The sequence below is a fragment of the Schistocerca nitens genome, chromosome 2 (genome assembly GCF_023898315.1).
Source record: "Schistocerca nitens isolate TAMUIC-IGC-003100 chromosome 2, iqSchNite1.1, whole genome shotgun sequence".
Taxonomy (NCBI): Eukaryota; Metazoa; Arthropoda; class Insecta; order Orthoptera; family Acrididae; genus Schistocerca; species Schistocerca nitens.
In genome coordinates this window covers 754,204,494-754,231,642 of record NC_064615.1, presented here as the reverse complement: position 1 = coordinate 754,231,642, position 27,149 = coordinate 754,204,494, and the positions used below count along the sequence as shown (strand labels likewise).

The 27,149-nt window shown below is 41.6% G+C and overlaps 1 protein-coding gene across 1 annotated transcript in view; it reads right to left on the bottom strand.

Moving 5' to 3' along the window:
- Window positions 1–27,149, bottom strand: part of LOC126235306 (adenylate cyclase type 3) — a 628,591-nt gene that overhangs the window by 151,937 nt on the left and 449,505 nt on the right. The window lies entirely within an intron of this gene.

Genomic DNA, 27,149 nt, shown 5'->3' with positions numbered 1-27,149 from the left:
ACAGTATCAAATGCTGGTTCTCTAAATTTCCTCAGTAGCGATTCACGAAAAGAACGCCTCCTTTCCTCCAGAGACTCCCACCCGAGTTCCTGAAGCATTTCCGTAACACTCGCGTGATGATCAAACCTACCAGTAACAAATCTAGCAGCCCGCCTCTGAATTGCTTCTATGTCCTCCCTCAATCCGACCTGATAGGGATCCCAAACGCTCGAGCAGTACTCAAGAATAGGTCGTATTAGTGTTTTATAAGCGGTCTCCTTTACAGGTGAACGACATCTTCCCAAAATTCTACCAATGAACTGAAGACGACTATCCGCCTTCCCCACAACTGCCATTACATGCTTGTCCCACTTCATATCGCTCTGCAATGTTACGCCCAAATATTTAATCGACGTGACTGTGTCAAGCGCTACACTACTAATGGAGTATCCAAACATTACGGGATTCTTTTTCCTATTCATTTGCATTAATTTACATTTATCTATATTTAGAGTTAGCTGCCATTCTTTACACCAATCACAAATCCTGTCCTAGTCATCTTGTATCCTCCTACAGTGAAACAACGACGACACCTTCCCGTACACCACATTATTGCTGTTCACAACATTATTCCTCGACTACAGCTATTGTTGAGGAATGATGGTGGACATATTGAGAATTTCCTGTAAAGAACATCATCTCTGCTTTGTCTTACTTTGTTATGCTAATTATTGCTATTCTGATCAGATGAAGCGCCATCTGTCGGACATTTTTTGAACTTTCGTCTTTTTTGGTTCTAATAAAACCCCATGTCATTCCAAGCATGTGTGTCAATTTGTACCTCTCTTCTACATTATTTCATGATTTATTCAGTTTTCAAATTTTTACTGACTTTTTGATCACCAGTACGAGGGTGTTAGGCAAATGGGTCGAAACAATCTGAACCAATTTCTGGACCACTTGCAAATTTTTCTCCGTTATCTTCTATCATCACTTAGCATGCTATAATGACTATTACTTGTTATCGATGGCCTGCCTGATTTTGGAGTATTATGAACGCTTCCAGTTCTTCGAAACTTAGTGACGAGGTTCCGTACAATATTCCGGTTAGGCATCCTCACTCCTGTGAATTTTGCTGCGAATGTAGCTTGCACTGCTGAGGTAAACTTGTCTCCACAAAAAATTCTTGCGTCATGCGTTCCAGTTGTTTTTAGTTACTGAAGTATTTCAGATAACCCGACACCTAACCGTTCAATTGTCTAAAATCAGGCAGTCTGGGAGAGCAATCTTGAGGAATACAACATCCTATCCACCTGCATCAGGATAATTTAGCCAAATGTCGTCTCGCAACCACAGCGCAATGAGGCGGAACAACATCCCGTCGTAGCAACAACCTTCTGTGTAAGTGGAGAGGGATCTCTTCCAACAGCGTTTTTTCATGTTTTCCTCGGTCATCACACTGGACTTGGTGCCCATACTGATACGTTTACATATTTTTGGATCCACTCTATCTGAGTCATTTGTTGCATAGTTTCGTATAACGACAGTTATAATTCCTCTATCTAATTCTGTACTTATTTGCAAATTCCTTTCCTGTCGCTTCATGAGCTCTCAAAAATCTCACCTACGTTGACTTACTTTTCTGTTCTTCTTTTTCGTTAGAGCCCATGCCTCATTTCCATATATTAGGATAAGAAGAGTTTGTTTTTCGGTCGTCAGTCTTGTGGCATGTTTAATGCGGTCCGCCACGAATTCCTCACCTACGCTAAACCCTTCATCTCAGAGTAGGATTTGCATTCAACGTCCTTAATTATTTTTGCATGTATTCTGGTCTCTGTCTCCCCCTACAGTTTTTGTCTCTGGTGCTCCTTCTAGTACCATGGAGGTTATTCCCTGAAGTCTTAACACAAGCCCCATCATCCTGTCCCTTCTGCATGTCAGTGCTTTCTATGAATTCCATTCTTCGCCGCTTTTGCGGAAAATCTCCTCATACCTTATTTTACTAGTCCACTTGATTTTCAACATTCTTCTGTAGCACTACATCTCAAACCTTTCGATTTTCTTCTTCTTCGTTTTTCTCATAGTCCATGTTTCACTACCATACAGTGCTGTGCTTCAGACGTATGTTCTCAGAAATTCCTTGCTCAGATTAAGGGCCATTCGGAAAGTAAGGTCCTTTTGGACGCGAAATTGAAACCACAATGAAAATCCATAGCTTTTGACGGGTGTGCTGGACAATGTCTCTAGTATGCCCATCGATGGCATCACGTCGCTCTTTTCAGTTTTGAGTGCGCAGTGATCACGTAAAGATGCCTGGAAAATAGTGGCTCCTGCCAAGTGTGAGGGCCTGGTGAGAGATTTCGCCTCATGTCATGCAGCCCACATAACATAACTGTCATACGGTTCCTTCTACACTACTGGCCATAAAAATTGCTACACCACGAAGATGACGTGCCACAGACGCGAAATTTCAACGACAGGAAGAATATGCTGTGATATGCAAATGATTAGCTTTTCAGAGCATTTACACAAGGTTGGCGCCGGCGGCGACACCTACAACGTGCTGACATGAAGAAAGTTTCCAACCGATTTCTCATGCACAAACAGTTCCAGCGTTGCCTGGTAAAACGATGTTGTGATGTCGTGTAAGGAGGAGAAATGAGTACCATCAAGTTTACGACTTTCATAAAGGTCGGACTGTAGCCTATCGCGATTGCGGTTTATCGTATCGCGACATTGCTGCTCACGTTGGTCGAGATCCAATGACTGTTAGCAGAATATGGACTCGGTGGGTTCAGGAGGGTAATACGGAACGCCGTGCTGGATCCCAACGGCCTCGTATCACTAGCAGTCGAGATGAAAGGCATCTTATCCACATGGCTGTAACGGATCGTGCAGCCACGTCTCGAACCCTGAGTCAACAGATGGGGACGTTTGCAAGACAACAACCATCTGCACGAACAGTTCGACGACGTTTGCAGCAGCATGGACTATCAGCTCGGAGACCATGGTTGCGGTTACCCTTGACGCTGCATCACAGACAAGAGCTCCTGCGATGGTGAACTCAACGACGAATCTGGGTGCACGAATGGCAAAACGTCATTTTTTCGGATGAATTCCAGGTTATGTTTACAGCATCATGATGGTCGCATCCTTGTTTGGCGACATCGCGGTGAACGCGCATTGGAAGCGTGTATTCGTCATCGCCATACTGGCGTATCACCGGGCGCGATGGTGTGGGATGCCATTGTTTACACGTCTCGGTAACCTTTTGTTCGCATTGACGGCACTTTGAACAGTGGACGCTACATTTAAGATGTGTTACGACCCGTGGCTCTACCCTTCATTCGATCCCTGCGAAACCCTACATTTCAGGAGGATAATGCACGACCACATGTTACAGGTCCTGTACGGGCCTTTCTGGATACAGAAAATCTTCGACTGCTGCCCTGGCCAGCACATTCTTCAGATCTCTCACCAATTGAAAAGGTCTGGTCAATGGTGGCCGAGCAACTGGTTCGTCACAATACGCCAGTCACTACTCTTGATGAACTGTGGTATCGTGTGGAAGCTGCATGGGCAGCTGTACCTGTACACACCATCCAAGTTCTGTTTGACTCAATGCCCAGGCTTATCAAGGCCGTTATTACGGCGAGAGGTGGTTGTTCTGGGTACTGATTTCTCAGGATCTGTGCACCCAAATTGCGTGAAAATGTAATCACATGTCAGTTCTAGTATAATATATTTGTCCAATGAATACCCGTTTATCATCTGCACTTCTTCTTGGTGTAGCAATCTTAATGGCCAGTAGTGGACATTACAATTCCCGGCCGCTCTATGCAGGGGCAGTAAAGATGCTCTTACTGTGTTCTCGATGGGAAGTGTTTGATCACTCACAATACAGCTCGTAATTGACTCTCCCTGAGTTTTTTCTCTTCTCGCATGAACCTCTAGCTTTGAAGACATGTCTGGCACAGATAACGAGCTGCAGACCGCAGGAAAGATTTGGCGGAAAGCACAGGAGCCTGCCTTCTACGATGAGAGTATTAGGAAGTTAGTATAATGCTGCGACAAATGTCTAAGTAGCAGCGGCGTCTGTGTAGAGAATTAGCTGGATGGTATAGCTAACTACTGCAAATAAAAAAGTTTTGATTTTCACAAGGTTTCCTCCTTGTTCCGTCCATCTTGAGCTATTTTGCTTCCAAGGTAGCAGAATTCCTTAATTTCGTCTCTTTCGTGATCACCAATTCTAATTTCAACTTTCTCGTTATTCTCATGTCTGTTACTCCTGGTTACTTTCGTCTTTCTGCAGTTTTCTGTCACTCCATTTTCTGTGCTCATTAAACGGTTGATTCTATCGAGTAGGTTCTGTAATTCATTCTCTCTTTCACCGAGGGTAAGAATGTCATCAGTAAATCTTACCGTTGATAATCTTTCTCCCTGAAGAATAGTGATGTGTTTCTAAATATTGATCATTGCATCGTACGTTACTTAATTCTGAAAATTATTGAAAGACACGGCAGTGTAGTTGAAACTTTTTTCTTCATTGCCTTCGTGTTAATATATGGAGAATGGTGAGTCCTAGGAAGTTGAATGAATGATCTCCTATTTATTTACTTTAGGTATGATTTTGGGCGCAATATGTTCTGGTCCTCCAAGTGCCACGGCTTCAAGGCTTTTGGCTGAATTACAAGACTGTATTTTGGATCTTTCTGGAGAGTTCGTAAGCGAATCTCTGTAAAGGTTTCTCAACGCCTGAATTACCTGTTCATCAGAAAATAAAACAGTTGTGTGTTTACTATTAGGCATATTGTGATCACAGTTCTTAATGTTCTTTATTCATTACCATTCATGACTTATGTATTGGACACAAACTTTTATTGTAAGTTCTTTTAACATATGTGAAATTTGCATGATTTTCTCTAGACTGATGACATTTTTTCACGATTAAATTTACAGTATAGTTTCGTACAGTCTAAAAGTAGGAGAGCTTCACTGTTATTCTCGACGTTCTACGATACTACAGGTAACTGTAAAAGCTTAACGTGTGCCTGATATTCTCCTGCACGGCTGGGTTTACTCTTATAACACGATGATTCCCGCTACTTTGCGTATTCTGCGATATAAAATTCCGCTAGCAAGAAACAGCTAATGTTATTTTCTCTCAAGTAGTTATAATTATACAGTAAATATCATGTTAGATCTAGAGAATATATACTGTTTTTACTGCCAAAAATTTAGTTGAAAATTTGAACATATTTGCTGATATTCCCAAAACTTCTCTGACGGATGTGTTGTTCCCCTACTGTGAGGAAACAGCTACCGGAGTTCATTAGCGTGTCAACAACACACTGAACTATGGAAATTTCAGTGATATGTTATTACAGGACTACGGGAAAGTATCGATAATTATAGTTGCTCCAGAAAACAAAGCAAACAGCTGTAAGAGAGCTTGTTAGATAACGCCGTGTGAGGTATGTAATGAAGGAAAACTCAAGGTTTAGCATACTTTCACCGATTGGCTCACTAGAGAGAAAAGGACAGGGAAGCAAATCAGCCGCGGATATATATAACGAAGGAAAAAATCAAGGTTGGCATACTTTCACCGATGGACTCGTTAGAGAGAAAAGGACAGGGAACAAATCAGCCAATGCGTTCTCAAAGAAATCGCACTAGGCCTCGTCTTGAGCGATTTTGGGTAATTTAAATCACCACGCCTTGACAATGATGTGCGATCCTCTTGAAGCCGAGTTCAGTTTTGTAAACACTGTAAATGGCCCCTTGGTCCAGTGAAATGCAAAGTCCCCTTGAAGCAAATTTGACTGCAGCAACCAGAAGATCAGCATGAAGATTGCTCCCTATGGTTTAGCGTAGTGACCTGGAGTGTTGGCTCCAGTGTATGGAAACCAAACCATGATCAGGAAATGAATTTACGACTTGTGCAGACGCTTTTAGAATACGCTTGACAATGATGTGCGATCCTCTTGAAGCCGAGTTCAGTTTTGTAAACACTGTAAATGGCCCCTTGGTCCAGTGAAATGCAAAGTCCCCTTGAAGCAAATTTGACTGCAGCAACCAGAAGATCAGCATGAAGATTGCTCCCTATGGTTTAGCGTAGTGACCTGGAGTGTTGGCTCCAGTGTATGGAAACCAAACCATGATCAGGAAATGAATTTACGACTTGTGCAGACGCTTTTAGAATACAAGGAAAATTGTGTTAATGATCGATGAGCTGGTCTACCGTCGACGATTATAATGAGAAACACATTAGAACTAAAATGACAGAAGAAAACGACTGTTTGTTACTGGAATCGAAAATTCGCACGTACATTAATGCCCCCCCCCTCACCCCTCCACCCAAAAGATCGTATTCGTTGAAGCACTCTTACCGATTCATGCCAAAAAATGCAATGCGAATGGAAGCAACTGGAGATGTCAACGACATGTCTGCGCATAAATCACACTTTATGCTAGTACGGGGGTAGGCTAATAGGGTGACAATGGTCCATTTGTTCTCCTTACGTAAACATAATGGACGTTTGCCCTAGCTTCCTTATGTGAACAAAAGACTTACTTGGATCCTTGTTAATTAATGGGCAATAACTGTCATTGTAATTACCATGATTTATATCCCTGATGACGGCTGAATAGTGTACTTACAAATATGGGCTTTGGGATAATTTTTCCTATTTTTCAAGAACGTCGACGTAAATACTGGAAAGTGAAGGCTTAAAAAATTTCAGAAATGCGTTGTTTAGCAACCAATACAATACTGATATGTACATTCTGTAAGAAAAATAGCCACGTTTTTCAAGAAGAGATGCGTCAAAACACCAACCAAACAAAAACCATAGTGCCATAATTTAAAAGATTACACGGATCTTCAGCGTTATTTATTTGTGTATTACGTCACTATTAGGTACCTTAACACTATAAAATTACGCTGGACTTGTAAAAATAATGGCGGGAAAGCTACAGAGCTAGCTTTATATGAACACATCGCTAATGTCCCACACGTGCAAAGTCAACACTCATCCGGAGAAACTCGCTCCTTACTTAAGCTGACCATTTTAATGGGTTAGGTGTGCTGGTTCATGGGTAAAATCCGCTTACATGTTACTTTTATTTCATTCTGCGATTCGAATTTCACACCTGTGGTAGCTGTGGTACCTATGATGGTTGTGGTGAATTAAAACTAGGGATATCTTTACATGTTATGATTTTCATACTGCACTGCAGATCGTGATATGATATGTGCATGACGAACTTTTGTCTATTAAGTTGCATGGTAGTTACCTGGTCACTGATAATGAAATACCGTATATTTCAAATAAAATAACAAAAATACAATCTCATGCAGGAAAATTACTTGTTTCCAGGAGCAGGCAAAGAACAGGAGTAGAAACATGAAAGGTTACAACGCACAACGATAGCATTCCAGAGATCAGATAGAGCGTATCGAATATGTTTGGCAGTTGACGTAATGTAAAATTACTTTTTACGTGCTTTCGCTCACAAACGTTTTAATAATTCATGTTGTTGTTGTTGTGGTCTTCAGTCCTGAGACTGGTTTGATGCAGCTCTCCATGCTACTCTATCCTGTGCAAGCTTCTTCATCTCCCAGTACCTACTGCAACCTACATCCTTCTGAATCTGCTTAGTGTATTCATCTCTTGGTCTCCCTCTACGATTTTTACCCTCCACGCTGCCCTCCAATACTAAATTGGTGATCCCTTGATGCCTCAGAATATGTCCTACCAACCGATCCCTTCTTCTGGTCAAGTTGTGCCACAAACTCCTCTTTTCTCCAATCCTATTCAGTACCTCCTCATTAGTTATGTGATCTACCCACCTTATCTTCAGCATTCTTCTGTAGCACCACATTTCGAAAGCTTCTATTCTCTTCTTGTCCAAACTATTTACCGTCCATGTTTCACTTCCATACATGGCTACACTCCATACAAATACTTTCAGAAATGACTTCCTGACACTTAAATCTATACTCGATGTTAACAAATTTCTCTTCTTCAGAAACGCTTTCCTTGCCATTGCCAGTCTACATTTTATATCCTCTCTATTTCGACCATCATCAGTTATTTTGCTCCACAAATAGCAAAACTCCTTTACTACTTTAAGTGTCTCATTTCCTAATCTAATACCCTCAGCATCACCCGACTTAATTCCACTACATTCCATTATCCTCGTTTTGCTTTTGTTGATGTTCATCTTATATCCTCCCTTCAAGACACCATCCATTCCGTTCAACTGCTCTTCCAAGTCCTTTGCTGTCTCTGACAGAATTACAATGTCATCGGCGAACCTCAAAGTTTTTATTTCTTCTCCATGGATTTTAATACCTACTCCGAATTTTTCTTTTGTTTCCTTTACTGCTTGCTCAATATACAGATTGAATAACATCGGGGAGAGGCTACAACCCTGTCTTACTCCCTTCCCAACCACTGCTTCCCTTTCATGTCCCTCGACTCTTATAACTGCCATCTGGTTTCTGTACAAATTGTAAATAGCCTTTCGCTCCCTGTATTTTACCCCTGCCACCTTTAGAATTTGAAAGAGAGTATTCCAGTCAACATTGTCAAAAGCTTTCTCTAAGTCTACAAATGCTAAAAACGTAGGTTTGCCTTTTCTTAATCTTTCTTCTAAGATAAGTCGTAAGGTTAGTATTGCCTCACGTGTTCCAACATTTCTACGGAATCCAAACTGATCTTCCCCGAGGTCGGCTTCTACTAGTTTTTCCATTCATAATTGAATGGAAAAACCACCAATCAAAATTAAATCTATAAATCTACAAAACTCGACAATATTCGCAAGAACCTTCCATGATACCTCAATTGTAATAAAGCAGCACATACTTTCCTTCGAAAATTTATGAAATGTTGTGGTTCAAAAAGGAAGTAACTGAAGGCGGCTAACAACAAATAAAGAAGAGAAAGAAGAAGAGAGGGGAGAACAGGAAAATTGGACGATCGTCCTTAATCTTAACCGTACACATCTAACGTCGCGGTGTCTTTTCACTTCACATTTTATAAGCGGTAAAAATAGTTATACGCCAGTGAAAATGCAAATTTTAGTCACTATTTTCAAATTCCCCAAGACACGCTTAGGAAAGACTCAACAGAATAAGTGATAGTTTTATCTGAAAGAAAATTTCCGACAGATTTTCATTAGATCTAACAAGTAAAACTTAAAAATACACTATGCAAGAACTTGCTGATTAAGCGCTTAAAAATATTAAATGCGATAAGTGACTAATATGTGATAGTTTAGGAGCATTGCAACAAGAGCAGCTTAGTAGTGTTTAACTCATGTGTGGCCAGAGCAGTGAATCTACTTCCATTGCATTAAGGAGTAATTTAGTAACCTCTTATAATATGGGTGCAGAGACTCATTAAACTATGTCGTTTCTGTGAGTAATGTACTGTAGAATCAAATCAAGAACTGAGATGAAATTTTACGCGTGTACCTCACATACTAACAGTCTCTTAACTGCTACATTATAAGCCCAATAATTCATTAATTTAGGATTATTTAGTTAGTCCGCCAAAATATAAGATTTTATTACAAATACTGAACCACTGCAACAACACAGAAAAAACTTTTCAAACTTCCTGAAGCTCAGCTGTGTTGGCACGTCGTTTGTCTACGCCCTCAGGATTTCCACAAAACCCCCTCGGCTTGTTTCTCGGATTTGTGTCAGACGGCCGCAGTCTCCCTGTGGGACGGCAGGAAATCGCAGCCCAGTTATCTTTCTTCGGCTTTTATTGGGACCCGGCTGCGAGGTGACGCCTCGGGCTCGGGTTCAGACAGGCAAACAAGACGGTGAGGCACGGCCCTCGTAAATAACAGCAAAGCGCCGTTCCAGCCCGCAAGTAGTCCGTAAGTCGTGGACCGGCTTGTTTATCGGCCACAGACGACGGAGATATATGCACCGCAAGAACGACCAAATATCACTAGGAGGAGGTAGGAATTTCTACACGTTTCTCGCAGCACGTCTGACGAGAACAACACGGCAAGTGGAATAAACCGATTTTCCAGAAACTTCGCTCATTGGAAGAGGAAGTGTCCCGGTTTATCCGTAGATACTCAGTCGCTTCTGAGAAGTTTTCAAGGTGCTTCATGTACATTTTAGCGAGTAAGTCGTTCAGTCGAGGTGGTGACGCAGTGGCTACTTCACAATTTTGTGGCTACTTCACAAATTTTCGATAACATCCAAGGGAATGCTCCAAATCTTCCTAAAGACTGAACATAAGTTAAAATATAAGAATTAATGTAAGAACTGACATAAAAAAATGACAATTTAAAAAGATTGTAACCCCTGAAAATACCATACACACATATGACACTTGTTGCGCAACCCAGTTGTAATTTTACAGTTAATATAAAACAATTGTATCCCCTTATTTGATAAGAAACATTCCTGTAGTAACCTTCTACAGACATGGGTAGATAAATGAAAAATAAAATAAAAAAAGGATGAAAGGGTTTCGAATATGGGGCTCAAAATTGGAACTCCACGACTCTTTCCATTCTGTGATCATTTCTGCTGCCATTAGGGCGCTCTAAAGGACATATACATTACACCGAAAATATTGGCCGTCGATTTCTCAGAAACAGTCGAGTATCTCGGATAAGCCGAGATACGTGTTGACCCCACTTTCACTGAGCGAAGTTTCTGGGAAATCGAGGTATGGCTGTTGCTGTGTTCTCCTCATGAGCAGTAGTTGACTCACAGCAGAAAATGCAGACAAACCAGGTTTTCTAGCAGGAGTTGTCTCCTGAACTTGTAAAACAAACGTTTTACTCGTGAAAACGTTACACATTAAACGGGTATTAAGATGTAGAATTTCCCATGACCCACTTGCAAGCCGATATAACTGGTACCACTCTAGTTGCCAAGAATCGGTATGCTTGTTTGTGTGCTCAGTAATCTTAGAAATTAGTTGTGATAGATCTATAGTACAAGAGGCTTGTGATAATTCACTACAGAGCGCGTCATGTCGGAAGAAGTGTCTGTACAGACAGAGTTAGCCGCGCAGATTGCGCGGCTCCTCCCGCCGGAGGTTCGAGTCCTTCCTCGGGCATGGGTGTGTGTATTGTTCTTGGCATAAGTTAACTTAAGTTCGTTTAAGTAGTGTGTAAATCTAGGGACCGATGACATCAGCAATTTGGTCCCTTAGGAATACACACACACACACACACACACACACACACAAGCACACACAAAATGGTTCAAATGGCTCTGGGCACTATGGGACTTAACATCTGAGGTCATCAGTCCCCTAGAACTTAGAATTACTTAAACCTAACTAACCTAAGGACATCACACACATCCATGCCCGAAGCAGGATTCGAACCTGCGACCGTAGCGGTCACTCGGTTCCAGACTGAAGCGCCTAGAACGACTCCACATACACACACACACACACACACACACACACACACACAGAGCCAGAGCTAGCGATAGTGAAGTGTGGAGTGTATTAGGTCTGCCTACGGATTCCGGAGCAGTACCTTCTCTGTTACCAAGCTTTACCAGGTGTTGCTGCGGAAAACGACGAAAGAAATTGTATTGCGCCTGATTTGTAGCCATGTAACAATATGGAGAAGAGACGTCCAGCACTTTTCACTGTGTCCCGAGGAAGACTAAATCTCAGGGTCTGCCGAGGGTTGGCAGAGCTGTGCGCGTAGAAATCTTTAAAACTGGGCGGCCTTCCGATGTGACGCGGACTGCAGTAATTCTAGCCGTATTGTCGTGGTGATGTGCAATCGTAAATGCTTCCTGCAGTGTCACTACATACTCTTTTTTAAATACATTTTTCTCTCTATACAGTACAATAGGGAGAGCTGTTTAAGGTCCATACCATTGTAAAGATAGGCCCTTCCCTTCAAATCTCAGCCAAGCTAGCATTTTTAACTACCATGTCGGACTAGGTCATTCGGGAGGTGTTTATAATGTGGCAGAATCTTTAAATAATTTAATTAGTAAACATTATATACTTCACTTGTTTTCGAAGTTATTCCTGCTGTGGGTTCGGTATATAATGGCTTCACAAAAAGGAAATGTTTATTGTTTTACACAAGTACATTTTGCAAATCTTAGCTGTCAGTGCTCTTATATTTTTTGTCTTCTAAACCAGTAAAGGAAGAACGTTTGGGTGTTCAGTCTTATATGAATATTAATTACCTTTTTACAGCATTCCACGAAATTCCCAAATGAAGTACATATTCACGTTTGAACTATAGAAATTGATGGGTAGTTCCTTGAAACAACTTATGAACAGGTAGTTTTTGGTTTGAAATCATAACCATACCCAGACGAGTCATAGAAATATTCATTCTTCCTCTGTAAGAATTATTCAGCGTTATTGAATATATCTGTTACTTTCTCAACATATTCTACATAGACATTCTGCAGTCGTCAGGTTACACGAGGAAATCTTTTTTAACTTATTCAATTTGAAGTTTCGTATTAGATTACGCTCCTCGAGCTCATCATTCAAATCAGACGGCAGGCTGAACGTTTGCATTGTAAACAATAGACCCAAACCCACGATGCCGATTACAGGCTTTATTTACTCCGCAGAGTCGTGCAGCTGAACCGCACAGTAGCGTGTAAACAATAATAGTTCATGCATTAGCATGAAATTAAAACAAGGGAACACCGTTTGGGAGCAGCCCTGCCGTTCGAACTGTGATGTGTGAAAGTATGGCTTGTAGATCGAACGCTCAGCTATCAAACTGGCATTTATTGCGTGCTTCGAAAATAAGATGAGGAAACTAAACATTTCAAACCGATAAAGCAGACTCGCTTAATGTTGTTGTATAGCACTTCCCCACTGTCTGGCATACTAGGCAGTATCGACTACACTTTTTGCGACCCATAAATATAGGAAGCCAGCGGATAGCAATATCATAAAATGACACTCTAATATAGCGTGAAGTTGAGAATCAATGAGCTAAAAAAATCGTTATCAGGACACTGACAGGGAAGGAATTTCGCCTGCGTAAAAAGAGCGAACTAGAAAGTACACAACAGGCCATTAAAATTGCTACACAAAGAACAAATGCAGATGAAAAACGGATATTCATTGGACAAATATATTATACTAGAACTGACATGTGATTACATTTTCACGCAATTTGGGTGCACAGATCCTGAGAAATCAGTACCCAGAACAACCACCTCTCGCCGTAATAACGGCCTTAATACGCCTGGGCATTGAATCAAACAGAGCTTGGATGGCGCGTACGGGTACAGCTGCCCATGCAGCGTCAACACGATATCACAGTTCATCAAGAGTAGTGACTGGCGTATTGTGACGAGCCAGTGGCTCTGCCACCACTGACCAGACGTTTTCAGTTGGTAAGAGATATGGAGAATGTGCTGGCCAGGGCAGCAATCGAACATTTTCTGTATCCAGAAAGGCCCGTAAAGGACCTGCAACATGCGGTCGTGCATTATACTTCTGAAATGTAAGGTTTCCCAGTGATGGAATGAGTGCCGTCAATGCGAACAAGAGGTGACCGAGACTTGTAACCAATAGCACCCCATACAATCACGCTGGGTGATACGCCAGTATGGTGATGACGGATACACGCTTCCAATGTGCGTTCACCGCGATGTCGCCAAACACGGATGCGACCATCATGATGCTGTAAACAGAACCTGGATTCATCCGAAAAAATGACGTTTTGCCATTCGTGCACCCAGGTTCGTCGTTGAGTTCACCATCGCAGGAGCTCCTGTCTGTGATGCAGCGTCAAGGGTTACCGCAGCCGTGGTCTCCGAGCTGCTGCTGCTGAAAACGTCGTCGAACTGTTCGTGCAGATGGTTGTTGTCTTGCAAATGTCCCCATCTGTTGACTCAGGGATCGAGACGTGGCTGCACGATCCGTTACAGCCAAGCGGATAAGATGCCTGTCATCTCGACTGCTAGTGATACGAGGCCGTTGGGATCCAGCACGGCGTTCCGTATTACCCTCCTGAACACACCGATTCCATATTCTGCTAACAGTCATTGGATATCGACCAACGCGAACAGTAATGTCACGATATGATAAACCGCAATGGCGATAGGCTACAATCCGACATTTATCAAAGTCGGAAACGTGATGGTACGCATTTCTCCTCCTTACACGAGGCATCACAACAACGTTTCACCAGGGAGCGCCGGTCAACTGCTGTTTGTGTAAGAGAAATCGGTTGGAAACTTTCCTCATGTCAGCACGTTGTAGGTGTCGCCAGCGGCGCCAACCCTGTGTGAATGCTCTGAAAAGCTAATCATTTGCGTATCACAGCATCTTCTTCCTGTCGGTTAAATTTCGCGTCTGTACCACGTCATCTTCGTCGTTTAGCAATTTGAATGGCCAGTAGTGTATATACTTGGCACTTTTGATAACCTTTGGTGACCTGCGATGTTCCCGAGTCGAAGGCACTGTAAAACAAGCTGTCACTATTACAACTGTATGCGGGAAATTGGAAAGTATTCAACAGCTTCACCAAGCAATAAAATATTCCCATGAATTACAACTATGGAGCCGCTCCTCAGTTTCACGGGGAACATTGAGTACGCTTGCGGAATAATTACATACGATGACCATCTCTTACGAGGAGCTGTGAACTGGTAATAAATAATAGGCAATAAACTAACCACTAGGCCTATAGAAATGTAGCATGTAGAAATTAATCTCTTACGAGGAGCTGTGACCCGGTAATAAATAATAGGCAATAAACTAACCACTAGGCCTATAGAAATGTAGCATGTAGAAATTATGTGAATGGAAGGATAAGTGTCAAGAAAGACATCCTTGTGTAAATACACAGGCCACCAAGATCGTTCACGAACTGATGCATGCCAGTGAACAGACTCACTACATGTGATGAGCACGCATTACGGTATTATGCTAGTAACACCAAGTTGTCTGCCGACTAACAGGCTTTCTGACAGAGAGATGTGCTCTGAACCACGTCAGTCGACGGACGGTGCCTGCTACATGGAATATATCTGATACACCTTTTAGACCTCTACTGTTTTAAGCGTACCGTAATGGCTGAAAATCGCGAAGATGAGAAACTGATGATATGGGCGTTGGGGGTGGGGAGAGGGGAGGGGGTTTGTTGTAGTACGATAAGGACCATAATGAGTATTAGCTTCTCCCTGACGTCGAAGAGCTATTGAGAATGAAATGTGTCCCCACAGTTGTGGTATGCTGTATTTCCGAACCACAAACGGTCCTTCTTTCCAGTCGGAGAGGGGAGCGCACCTGTAACGCAGTTGGATCATGAAAACACCTGAGATTTCCCTTTGAGACTGAGATCAATAGAGCTGAAGTCCTGAATGGACAATCATGGGGCAGAGAATCAACCGTTGTTATAAAGGAACTATGGAATTCGCGTGACCTGTTTTGGAGAATCCTAAGCCTGACTGATGTGTCTGGTATCTGAACCCCATGTGGGGTGGCGGGTGGAATAATTGTTAATGTTCCTATTATTTATTTAATGCTGTTGTTTGCCGTTCTCAACACTGGTTTCTCTAACTACAATATTGGCATCCAGAAAGTGATTAGCAAAACGTGAAGCCTGTAATTAGAATTCCTAGTGCCCACTTCATCTGAGAAATACATTTATAGCTACAGCTTATAGGTCTGAGGAATTAGGAGATTGTCTGGGATTAATAATCAAAAACCATTCTCTCTAAAATGTTCACTATATTCTGAAAGTCACAGACCAAAAAAGAATCCACACAATCCAACTACCAGAGCTGTTCAGAGTCTAATGCGCTGATGCCACTATATCTGTTCAAATTAAATGTTTAAGTGAATGCTCGCCATAATTTGATGATAATGTTCATCAAACACCATGCTAATAATGGTAGAATGTCTGTCCTGCTGCGGCATGTGAAAATACGACATACGCAAACTAAAGATAGATCATTAACATCATCACAAAATTAACACTTCACTCGAAAACGATTTCATGGTTACGCGTATCCCGAGTAACTTATTACTGTATCCGAGGCTGTTGATATCAACGATACTGCCGCGACGCGACTCCCCGCACAGGTGGTGCGCTAATCAACGTCTGGAGAGAACTGGGGCCTTCTTTTTTCTCGCGCAGCATTCTTACATATAAAGCCGCGGTGCCGACGGCTAAGGGAACGCCTGATCAAATCTGCTCTCCCGACTAGCCGCTGGGCTAGTAATGCACCACTTTAAGTTATCGAATAAATCATTGCTTCCTTTGTTGATGGCCGATGAAGCTTTCAATTTAATTGTGCAATCAGCACACAAGTAAGTAATCATAATAAAAGTCTGAGGTGGCTAAGTGAAATATTTTGGGCGAGAGAATTAATTTAATTACACTACATGCAGTAGACGAGCTCAGAACTTGCTCTTTGGAGATACGCTATCGCTATAGTTTTATAGTTATTCTGTTGAAACTTCTCACATTTTTATGATTATAGAGGATATCCCTTCTACTTTAATTTAAACAACCTAGCTTTATTTATTCGCCTACTTAATCTATCTTGCTTCCCTAATTTCTAAGACAAAAACCAGAAAATCATCAATTTCGAATAAAATTTTAATTTGTGAGATACAGAATACTGTTTCTACTAAATTATTATGCAAAAGGAATCTAAATATAAATTTTTAAGTTTCTAGCTCTTTTCTGTTGCGCCAAAGATTTTTACAGAAAAACGTCCAAATTTTGAAAATGGTTAAAGTTATTGAACTGATATTCAACACATACTGATTTAGTATTACTCCTGACATGCCAGAAACGTTTCAGGTTTTTACTTGATTTTTAAATTATTGTGCAACATTTATGACGTCCGAGCCAGTTACAATGGACTGGCTGGCACACAATGGAAAGACTGATGTGAATTTTATAAGGCGTGAGTAGGCTGCTTCCCTACACCCACTCATCTTGAATGCAACTTTAGTGTCTTAACCAGTGTGCTACTCCCTGTTTAAACATATATCATCGACTAGTTGAGTACCATTCATCAAAAAAATAGGATAATCGAAGGCGTATCAGTGGGTAGATTAAAACTCGCGCGCGTCCCTTGTAGAACTTCCACTGGAGCTGCGTTAACCAGTTCAACAGTTTAACCCTCCCTGCCAACCGTCATTGTTGCTGTTCGATCTTGACGTCTGAATCTGTGCTTCTCACTGATAGTGCTGTTGTGCCATTCACAGTGGCAATGAAGAAAGGTGCTAGTCAGTCAAACTTAGTTTGGGAATATCGACTTGGAAATGCTATCAATACCTAGCATTAAAGAGAACTCTGATGGTGTATAAAATTTGCCAGTGTATTTCACAGTGAAGCTCTCAAGAGTATTATGAATATGATAGAAAACCAGAATTTAGACATGATGGTTCATATAGGGACAAAGTCAAGGACAATAAACAAATGACCCCTTGATTTATGAAAAAATTCTTGATGTGAAGCGTGTAACACTGATCTTAAAGCGACTATCATGTGGCTTGGTTATTTTTTTCAGTAATCAGTCTTCTGACTGATTTGATGCGGCCCATCATGAATTCCTCGCATGCGCCAACTTTTTCATTGCAGCACTATATTGCAGTACCTGTGTTATTCTGATAACGATGCAGAGTTCCTTTGGACATGCATGCAGTATCGACTTTCAAGTGCAACGACTGACCTGTAGGGGAATACCCATAATGCATGTACGAGTACATGTTGTAGACGCATGATTGACGGTATGTGGAAGTTTGGGTAGGGTCGTGAGTCGTGCACGGATAGCCAAATGGTAAGGAAACCGCTCGCGATAAACGGGAAATCCGGATTTGAGTCCCGGTCCGGTACAAATTTTCATTGTTGTTATTCCATTCTACAGCTGATGGTAGTCCTTATCCGCAATTGTGAATTAATTTGATATCTTCACTCCAGAGTTGAACTTGCATCCTCAGTTACTTAATGCACGTATTCCAATCTCGGCCATCACCCATAGTTTTTGTCCTCTACAGTTCCCTCTAGTGCCAAGAGGGTCATTCACTGATACCTTTAACACACGTCCTATGTTCCTATCTCTTCTTCTTGTCACTGTTTTCCATGTTTTCCTTGCTTCCTCAATTCTGCAGACAAACGTATCACTCCTTACCTAATGAGTCCACATAGTTCTCAACATTCTTCAGTAGTACCACATCTCAAACGCTTCGATTCTCTTCTGTCCTGGTTTCCCTATCGTCCATGATTCACTACAATAGTATTCTGTGCTCCAAAAGTACATTCTCAGAAATTTCTTCCTCTGATTAGGGTTTATGTTTGGTACCAGTGGCCTTCTCTCGGCAGGAATGTCCTCTTTGGCAGTGCTAGACTTCTTTTCATGTGTCCTTGCATCGTGCGACATGGGTTAGTTTGCCTCTGTGCTAAGAGAAATTTTGTTGCTAACTTTCTCGCTATTCTCATTACTTTACTCTTTTTCTAGTCTGTTCTCAATCCATGTTTTCGTACTTATTAGACTGTTCATTCCATTCAACTGATCCTGTAATTGTTCTTCGCTTTCACTGAGGATAGCAATGCCATCACCGAATCTTAGTATTGATATCTTTTCAAATGGTTAAAATGGCTCTGAGCACTAGACTTGGAAGTACTTAAACCTAACTAACCTAAGGACATCACACAGATACATGCCCGAGGCAGGATTCGAACCTGCGGCCGTAGCAGCAGCGCGGTTCCGGACTGAAGCGCCTAGAACCGCTCGGCCACAGCGGCAGGCGATATCTTTTCACCCTAAATATTAATCCCACTCTTGACTCTGTTTTTTATGTCCATCATTGCTTCTTCTATGTAGATGTAACAATAGGGTCCCTGTCATTCATCCTTTTTAATCCGAGCATTTCGATCGTGGTCTTCCAGTCTTATTGTTCCCTCTTGTCTACCTATTGTATATTACCTGCCTTCTCCTGTACATTACCCCTATTTTTCTCAGAATTTCGAATATCTTGCATCTTTTTAGATCGTCGAACGCTTTTTCAAAATCCAATGAAGGTGTCTCCATTTTTTCAGTCTTGCTTCCATTATCAACCAAAACGTCAGAACTGCCTCTTTGCTGCCTTTACCTTTTCTGAAGCCAAACTGATCATCACCTAACAGGGCTTCAACTTTCTTTTCCATTCTTCTGTATATTATTAATGTCAGTAACTTGGATGCATCAGCTCTTAAGCCTATTGTGCGAGAGTTCTCGCACTTGTCGGTTCTTGCTATCTTCGGAATTGCGTGGACGATGTTTTTCCGAAAGTTTGAAGATATATCGCCAGTCTCATGCATTCTACACAACAACTTGAGTAGTTCTTCGGTTGATTTTAGAAATTCCGATGGAATGTTATTTATCACTTCTGCTTTATTTGCTCTCAAGTGTTCCAGAGCTCTTTTAATTTCTGACTGTAATACTGGATCCTATACGTCTTCCTTATTGTCTCCTGTTTCTCCTTCTATCCTTTGATTAGAGAAGTTTTCTCCTCATAGAAGTCTTCGATGTGATCTTTCCACGAAGACGCTCTTTCGTTTGTGTTTAGCAGTGGAGTGCCCATTGCACTGTTGGTGTCACCGGCCTTGCTTTTAATTTCATCGAAAGTTGTTTTAACGTATCTGTATGCTGAATCAGTCCTCCCGACGATCATTTCTTTTTCGATTCGTTCAACTTTTCCCACAGTCTTTTCACCTTGGCTGCCATGCACTTCTTATTTATTTAATTCCTAAGTGATTCATATTGCTTATTCCTGTCTTTCCTCAACATTTTTTTACGTCCTTCTTTCGTCGATCAATTGAAATATTTCTTGTGTTACCTAAGGTTTCTTCCAAGTTACCTTCCTTGTACCTATGTCTGATTGTCCAACGTCTGTGATTGCCCTTTTTAGAGATGTCCACTCCTGTTCAATTAAAGTGTTTACTGCGGTATTCCTTACGCATTATTCACGTATTTACTGCGATATTCCTTACCGTATTATTCACGTCTTCGGTGGTGTTCAAAAGCGTCTCATCTTTTCTTAGTACTTTAACATCCTACTTCCTTCTGCACTGACCCTTCAGTACGATTCTCTTAAACTTCAAACTTCTTTTCATCATTAATAAATTATGATCTGACTGTATACCGTATCAGCTCCTGGGTTGACCTTGTATTAAAATATCTGATTTCGGTGTCTCTGTATAACCATGTCTCCTCATATACTCCTCCTCTTATGATTCTGGAACAGAGTATTTGCTATTACTAACCTACATTTGATAAGAACACATTCAGTCTTTCTCCTCTCTTATTCCTACTACCAAGCCTATATTCTCCCGTAACCTTTGCTTCTACTCCTTCCCCAACAACCACATCCCAATCCCTAAGATTGTTAGACTTTAATCTCCCTTTACATACTGAATTACCCCTTCAGTATCCTCATATACTTTCTCTATCTTTTTATCGTCTGCTTGCCACGTTGACGCGCACTTCAAAACTATAACTGTCGAGTTCGTTCGCTATCACATCTGGTTAGAACAACCCTGTCACTGAACTGCTCATATTAGATCATTCTCTGCCCCACTTTCCTATTCATAACGAATCCTTCTCCCCTTATACGATTTTCTGCTGCTGTTGACGTTACCCTATACTCGCCTGACCAGAAATCCTTGTTTTCTTTCCGTTTCACTTCACTTCTCTAGACTGAGCCTTTGTATTTCCCTTTTCAGACTTTCTAGCTTCCCTGTCATGTTCAAACCTCTGACATTCAACGCCCCGACTCGTAGAACGTTATCGTTTCATTGATTATTCAACCTTTTCTTCGTGGTCACCTCGACTATGATAGTCCCCTCCCAGAGAGCCGAATGGGGGACCATTCCGGAATCTTCTGCCAATGAAGAGATCATCATGATACTTTTTCAGCTACAGGCCACATGTCCTGTGGATACACATCATGTGTCTTTAATGCAGTGGTTTCATCGCTTTCTGCATCCCACGCCGCTGATCATTGCAGATGCTTCCACTTTTAAGAGCAGTTTCCCACCCTATGGACAAGAGAGTGCCCTGAACCACTGTCTCCTCTTCCGCCCTCTTTGAGAAGGTCGTTGGCAGAATCAGGGTGACTTATTATGCTGGTAGTCTTCGGCCGCCAATGCTGATCATTAATCAAAATTTAAGCGGTGGCGGGTTTCGAATTCGGGACGCAGAACGTTCTGATTATTAATCACAGACTCTACCCCCCCTTTTTTAGTCTTAATTTGTTCGTTATGGCTCGTTTCATTTCTTCGCGGCGGACATCCCATGACATCCATCCAAGTTCATTGTCAGTCCGTTGACTCGGTTTTTTATTACAGAGACCAGGTAACCCCCTGATCGAACACGTTGAGCTACCGTGCCGGCACCCATAGAACACGGATCCACCGTCTGCCTTACGTGCTTCAAATGTAGGCACGAAATCAGGGAGTTAGACGTCCAGAGTGAGAAACTGTCGGATTATACTAAAGCAGATAACCGTTTCAATGTATCTGTTAAAAATATTATTAATAAGGAAGGCAGCAAAAATGAGTAAAATCTTAACACAACCCTAGTTTCTAAGAATGAAAATTCAGCATCCGGTTCTAAGGCAAATGAATCACGCATGTTATACGGAACAAACAGGCTACTTTTGCCAGTTACAGGAAAGTCTTTAAGGAAGCGTCGCTTTACAGGCATAAAAAAATTGCCGGTCACTTACAAAAACTAAAAAAATCCACAGATGGAGACAGGTATTTTTATAGAATGGTGTGACACCGTATTTATGTTTGAAGTCAAAAGGCATCATCATACAACTGAGAATTCTGGAAACTTTTCTTGATGGTGATAACCACGCTGCAGTGAGGTAGCGAATTTTTTTTTTCCAACGTTACTTCTGTCCTTCATCCAATGGGCCAGGGAGTCACCAAAAGCTGAAACATTTATACAGAAACATTGCTGCGTACGGTAGTGATCGGGAAAGAATATGTAAAAACAATATGTGCTATTGTATAAGGAAACTGAGTTCAAGGATGCTGCGTATATGGCAGAAGAAAGTTGGGTTACTGTCAGTGACACTTCAGTAGCATCTGATTTTCCTTATTTTATTACGATGATCGTTTTCCATAAGTAGGTCTACGTCAACAAAATATTTTCGCGTTGGGAAGAGAAAGTTCGTGATTGAAATTTCGTGAGAAGATTCCATCGCAACGAGAAACGCCTTTCTTTTAATGATGTCCACCCCAGAATAATGTATCATGTCGGTGACGCTTTCTCCCATATTTCTCGACAATACAAAACGTGCTGCCTTTCTTTGAAGTCGCTCGATGTGCTCCATTAACCCTATCTGGTAATGATCCCACACCGCGAAGCAGTACTCCCAGAGAGGACGGACAAGTGTAGGTAGTCCCTTTAGAAGATCTGTTGCATCATGTAAGTTCTTCGTAACTGAAATTTCTAGGTTTTTAGTTGAATTTAGATTTGACTGCTTTATCGTTTAACCGAAGAAAACGCATTCCTTTTAGCACTGATGTGGATGACCTCACGCCTTTCATTATCTAGGATCAATGTCTCGCACCAAACAATATCTTTTGGAAATCGGTTTGAAATTTGTTTTGATCTTCTGATGACTTCACCAAACGATAAACGACAGATTCATTTGCAAACAACCCAAGACGAGTGTTGAGATTGTCTCCTAAATGGTTTCTATAAATAAAGAACAGTAGAGGACCTATAGCACTATATTGGGGAACGCCAGAAATCACTTCTGTTTTACTCGATGACTTTCCGTCAGTTAATTTGGAATAAGCTCCTTCCTTCAGATGAGTCTATCTCTGCACCTGAGAAGCAACCAAACAACCAATTTTCTGTTGAACTGGTTGGGTAGGTAAAGAATCTTCGCATTTCAAGAATACGACCAGGATAATATTCAAGACTGTCTCGAATGTGATGCTGATACCCTGGATGTCAAGTACTGACGAACAATGAAATGATTGTCACTGTAATCTACGGCCAAAGCCTTTACGACAACGTAGAAAAACGATAATGCAGTGAGGAAGCTTTTCACTGGCATGAGATGGCTGTCAAGTGGTTAGAAGAACAAAAAGAATGTTTGCTTTTCAGTTGCTGCCTTTGAAATGTTTGCAAGATTTAGCGGCAAGAAAAACGAATCATAATTATGAAGCAGAAACAGATTTCAGATTTATTATTACGGCTGTCATATGAAGTGCCAAAATTGCTACATGTTACACAGTGAGGTGACATAAGTCATGGGATAGCCATACGCACACAAATGGCGGTAGTACCGCGCACAAAAGGTATAAAAGGGCAGTGCACTTCGAGAGCTCTCATTTGCACTCGAGTGAGCCATGTGAAAAGGTTTTTGATGTACTTATGGCCGCACGGCGCGAATTAACAGACTGTCAACGCGGAATGGTGGACGCAAGGGACATTCCATTTCGGAAATCGTTAGGGAGTTCAGTATTTCGAGATGCACATTGTCAGGAATATGCCGAGAACAACAAATTTCAGGCGTCACCTCTCACAACGGACAACACAGTGACCGACGGCCTTCACTTAACGACTGACAGCGGCGGCGTTTGGGTAGAGTTGTCAGTGCTAACAGATAGGCAACATTGGGTGGAAGAACCGCAGAAATCAGCGTGGGGCATCCTCTGGCACTTGAGAGACAGATATTGCTACATCTCTCATAGAACGTATTTGTCACTGTTCTTCTGGATATTGCTATTAAACGTGAACGAGTAACGCTTTTCCTATAATTATTGTGCTTCTTTTAAATATAGTTGGGAAGCATTTTACTTCGCTGAGGTGAAAAAGTCAGTGAATTTAATCACTGCTAAATAATAATAACGCCTCTACAACCCACGGGCCCTTCTACTCCACAACTTATGTTGGTTCTTAAATCACCGTTATATTTAAATGCCAACATAAATTGGACAATAACACAGATTCACTCTCCCTGGTCTCTTCAACTACACACCAAGTTCACTCGACATCTGTGAAAATAACATATAGCAGCTACTCTCGCACGTTGGTATTATTGCTCAGTATTGCTCTTTCAATAACCAAATTAAATGTTACTTGAAGACTCAGTGAAAGCACTTAACGCAGTGTCTTCGTCTAATGGACTTCTGTAGACATCTACTTGTTAATTATGCTTAAAACCATTCCGTTTCTTAGCTTACCTTCCAATGCAATTTCTAACCATTACATGAACTCGGGTATATTTTTCCTTCCTTGTATGCCCACAGACCCACAATTCACAATAACACATCTCAACGCTCGAAATATTCATTTCTGAAACAGCTTCTGTTGACCTTGACCAGTATCTCACAGTGTCATATGAAACTTCCTGGAGAATTAAAACAGAGATCTGAACTCGGGAGCTATGCCTTTCGCGGACAAGTCTTCTACCAACTGACCTACCTAAGCGCGACTCATGACCAATTCAAATGGTTCAAATGGCTCTAAGCACTATGGGACTTAACATCTGAGGTCATCAGTCCCGTAGACTTAGAACGACTTAACCTAACTAACCTAAGGACATCACACACACCCATGCCCGAGGCAGGAATCGAACCTGCGATCGTAGCAGCAGCGCGGTTTCGGAATGAAGCGCCTAGAACCGCTCGGTCACATCGGCCGGCCTCATGACCAATCCTCACAGCTTTGCTTCCGCAGTATCTCATCTCCTACGTTCTCAACTTCAGAAAAGCTATCCTGCGAAACTTGCAGCATTAGTACTTATTGAAGAAAATGTGTTGTGGAGGGTTCGAGTCTCGATTCGGCACACAGGTTTAATCTGCCAGGAAGTTTCATATCAGTGCACAGTCCAGTGCAGTGGAGAAGGTGTCAGTTTGGAAACATTCCCAAGGCTGTGGATAAGCTGTGTCGCAGCAGTGTCGCAGCCCTGAAAGTTTCGCAGGAGAACTTCTGTGAAGTTTGGAACGTAGGAGATGAGGTACTGGCGGAAGTAAAGCTGTGAGGACGAGTCGCGAGTCGTGCTCGTGTAGCTTAGTCGGTGGAACACTTGTCAGCGAAAGGCAAAGGTTCTGAATTCGGATCTCTGTCCGGCACGTACTTTTAATTTGCCGGGAAGTTTAATTTCAGCATAAATTTCGCTGCAGAGTGAAAAGTTTCATTCTGAAGTTTGATATAATTCCACTGAAATCGCTGCCTTTTTCCATAAATGAGAGATCGATTGCGACTACGTGACGTCTCTTAAATCGACTGCTTTAGATGAAAATTCCTTTGTAACAATAGGTTAAAATTTTGTGTAGTACAAATTTGCTCTGATGAACTATAGCACACTTCCAGCCCCTACATATAATCGCTTGAAATTATCCTTCTGCTTCCATAATGAGCTTTATACAGGGTGACAATTATCGAACTATATGAAAAAAAACGTAAATTAGTTACAAACTACGGCGTGCACACACTTTATTCAACATGTAAACGTTACTGTAGATATTCAGACTTTGGTTATGACATGTTCGACGTGGATGCCATCATTGGCGATGGTGTGACGTAGACGAATAGCGAAATTTTTCATGACTGCTGAAGTGTCGGAACATTGATGCTGTCGATGAACTCCTGAATGGTTGTTTTCAGCTCAGCAATGGTTTTGGGATTACTGCTGTACACCTTGTCTTTAATATAGGAGCTCAGCAAGGAGTCAAATGGTTCAAATGGCTCTGAGCACTATGGGACTTAACTTCTAAGGTCATCAGTCCCCTAGAACTTAGAACTACTAAAACCCAACTAACCTAAGGACATCACACACATCCATGCCCGAGGCATTATTCGAACCTGCGACCGTAGCGGTCGCGCGGTTCCAGACTGTAGCGCCTAGAACCGCTCGGCCATTCCGGCCGGCAACAAGAAGTCATGTGTCTTCAGATCCGGTGAATATGGCGGCCAATCGAGGACCATAGCAGTGCCCTCTGGGTACCCCAGAGCCAGAATGCGGTCCGCAAAATGCTCCTCCAGGACATAAAACACTCGAGATCCGTCTTGCATGAACCACTTCTTGTCGAAATCAGGGTCACTTTGGATGATGGGGATGAAATCCTCTTCCGAAACCTTAACGTACCGTTCGGTATTCACCGTGTCATCAAGGAATATCACACTGACTATTCTGTGACAGGACATTGGACACCACACAGTCACCCGTTGACGGTAGAGACACTTCTCGATCGCTAAATACTGGTTATCAGTCCCCCAAATGTATCAATTTTGCTTATTGACGAACCCATCCAAATGGAAGTGGACTTTGTCACTAACCCAAACCATCATGCGCATACTAATTGTCATCATGCCCATAGGCCAACCGTGCAGTTAGAACGTCCTAACGCAAACCGTTCAGAAGTTATCACGATTTTATTTCATATATTTCAATAATTGAAATCCTGTATCTGTGTTTACTTTCGTCATTCTTAGGAATTAGTGATTAACGTTGTCAGTTTACATAACAATCACGATTTTTCATTTTAGGGTAACTTAGCTCTAAGAATACGACGATGTGTAGTGATTGTCACACACTGAAGAGCATTTGAGATTGACCTGAAGATGGCTCGCCAGTGAGCCGAAACTGGTAATCCATAACGAAATATTTGCGATCTTGTTGTAGGATTTTTATCCGCACACAGGTAATTACTTTATCAGTTTTGTTCGTGTGGTTCAAGTCGTCGTTTATAAATTACTGCCGGCTATACTAACATATACCGAGAGTCGACTGCCACAGTGACATAACAGGTTGTGTGGGGGATAGCTTCCACGAACTAAACATGCGAAGCCCGATGTCAAAGCATGGGTCATCTTAGTTTTAACACTTAAAAATGCCATTTTAAAGAATTGACGTATTTAAACCGAAACAAATGGTCAAAATATCTCGATTCAAGTAATAAATATCGTTTAAAATTACATGTATTTAATCAAAAGATCGATACACATTCATCGACAAGTCTACTGATACATTCCCTAGAGAAAATCCAAGGTACGTTTAGTAATCATCATATGAAACAGAATCTTTTGATTTACATGTCAGTAACATTGTTTGATTTTTATTTTGCCATTTTTAATTATTTTACGATTTGTATGTCTTAGCCCTTTTACCAATTTCAATCCGATTCAGAAAGTATAGTCTAAATACAAT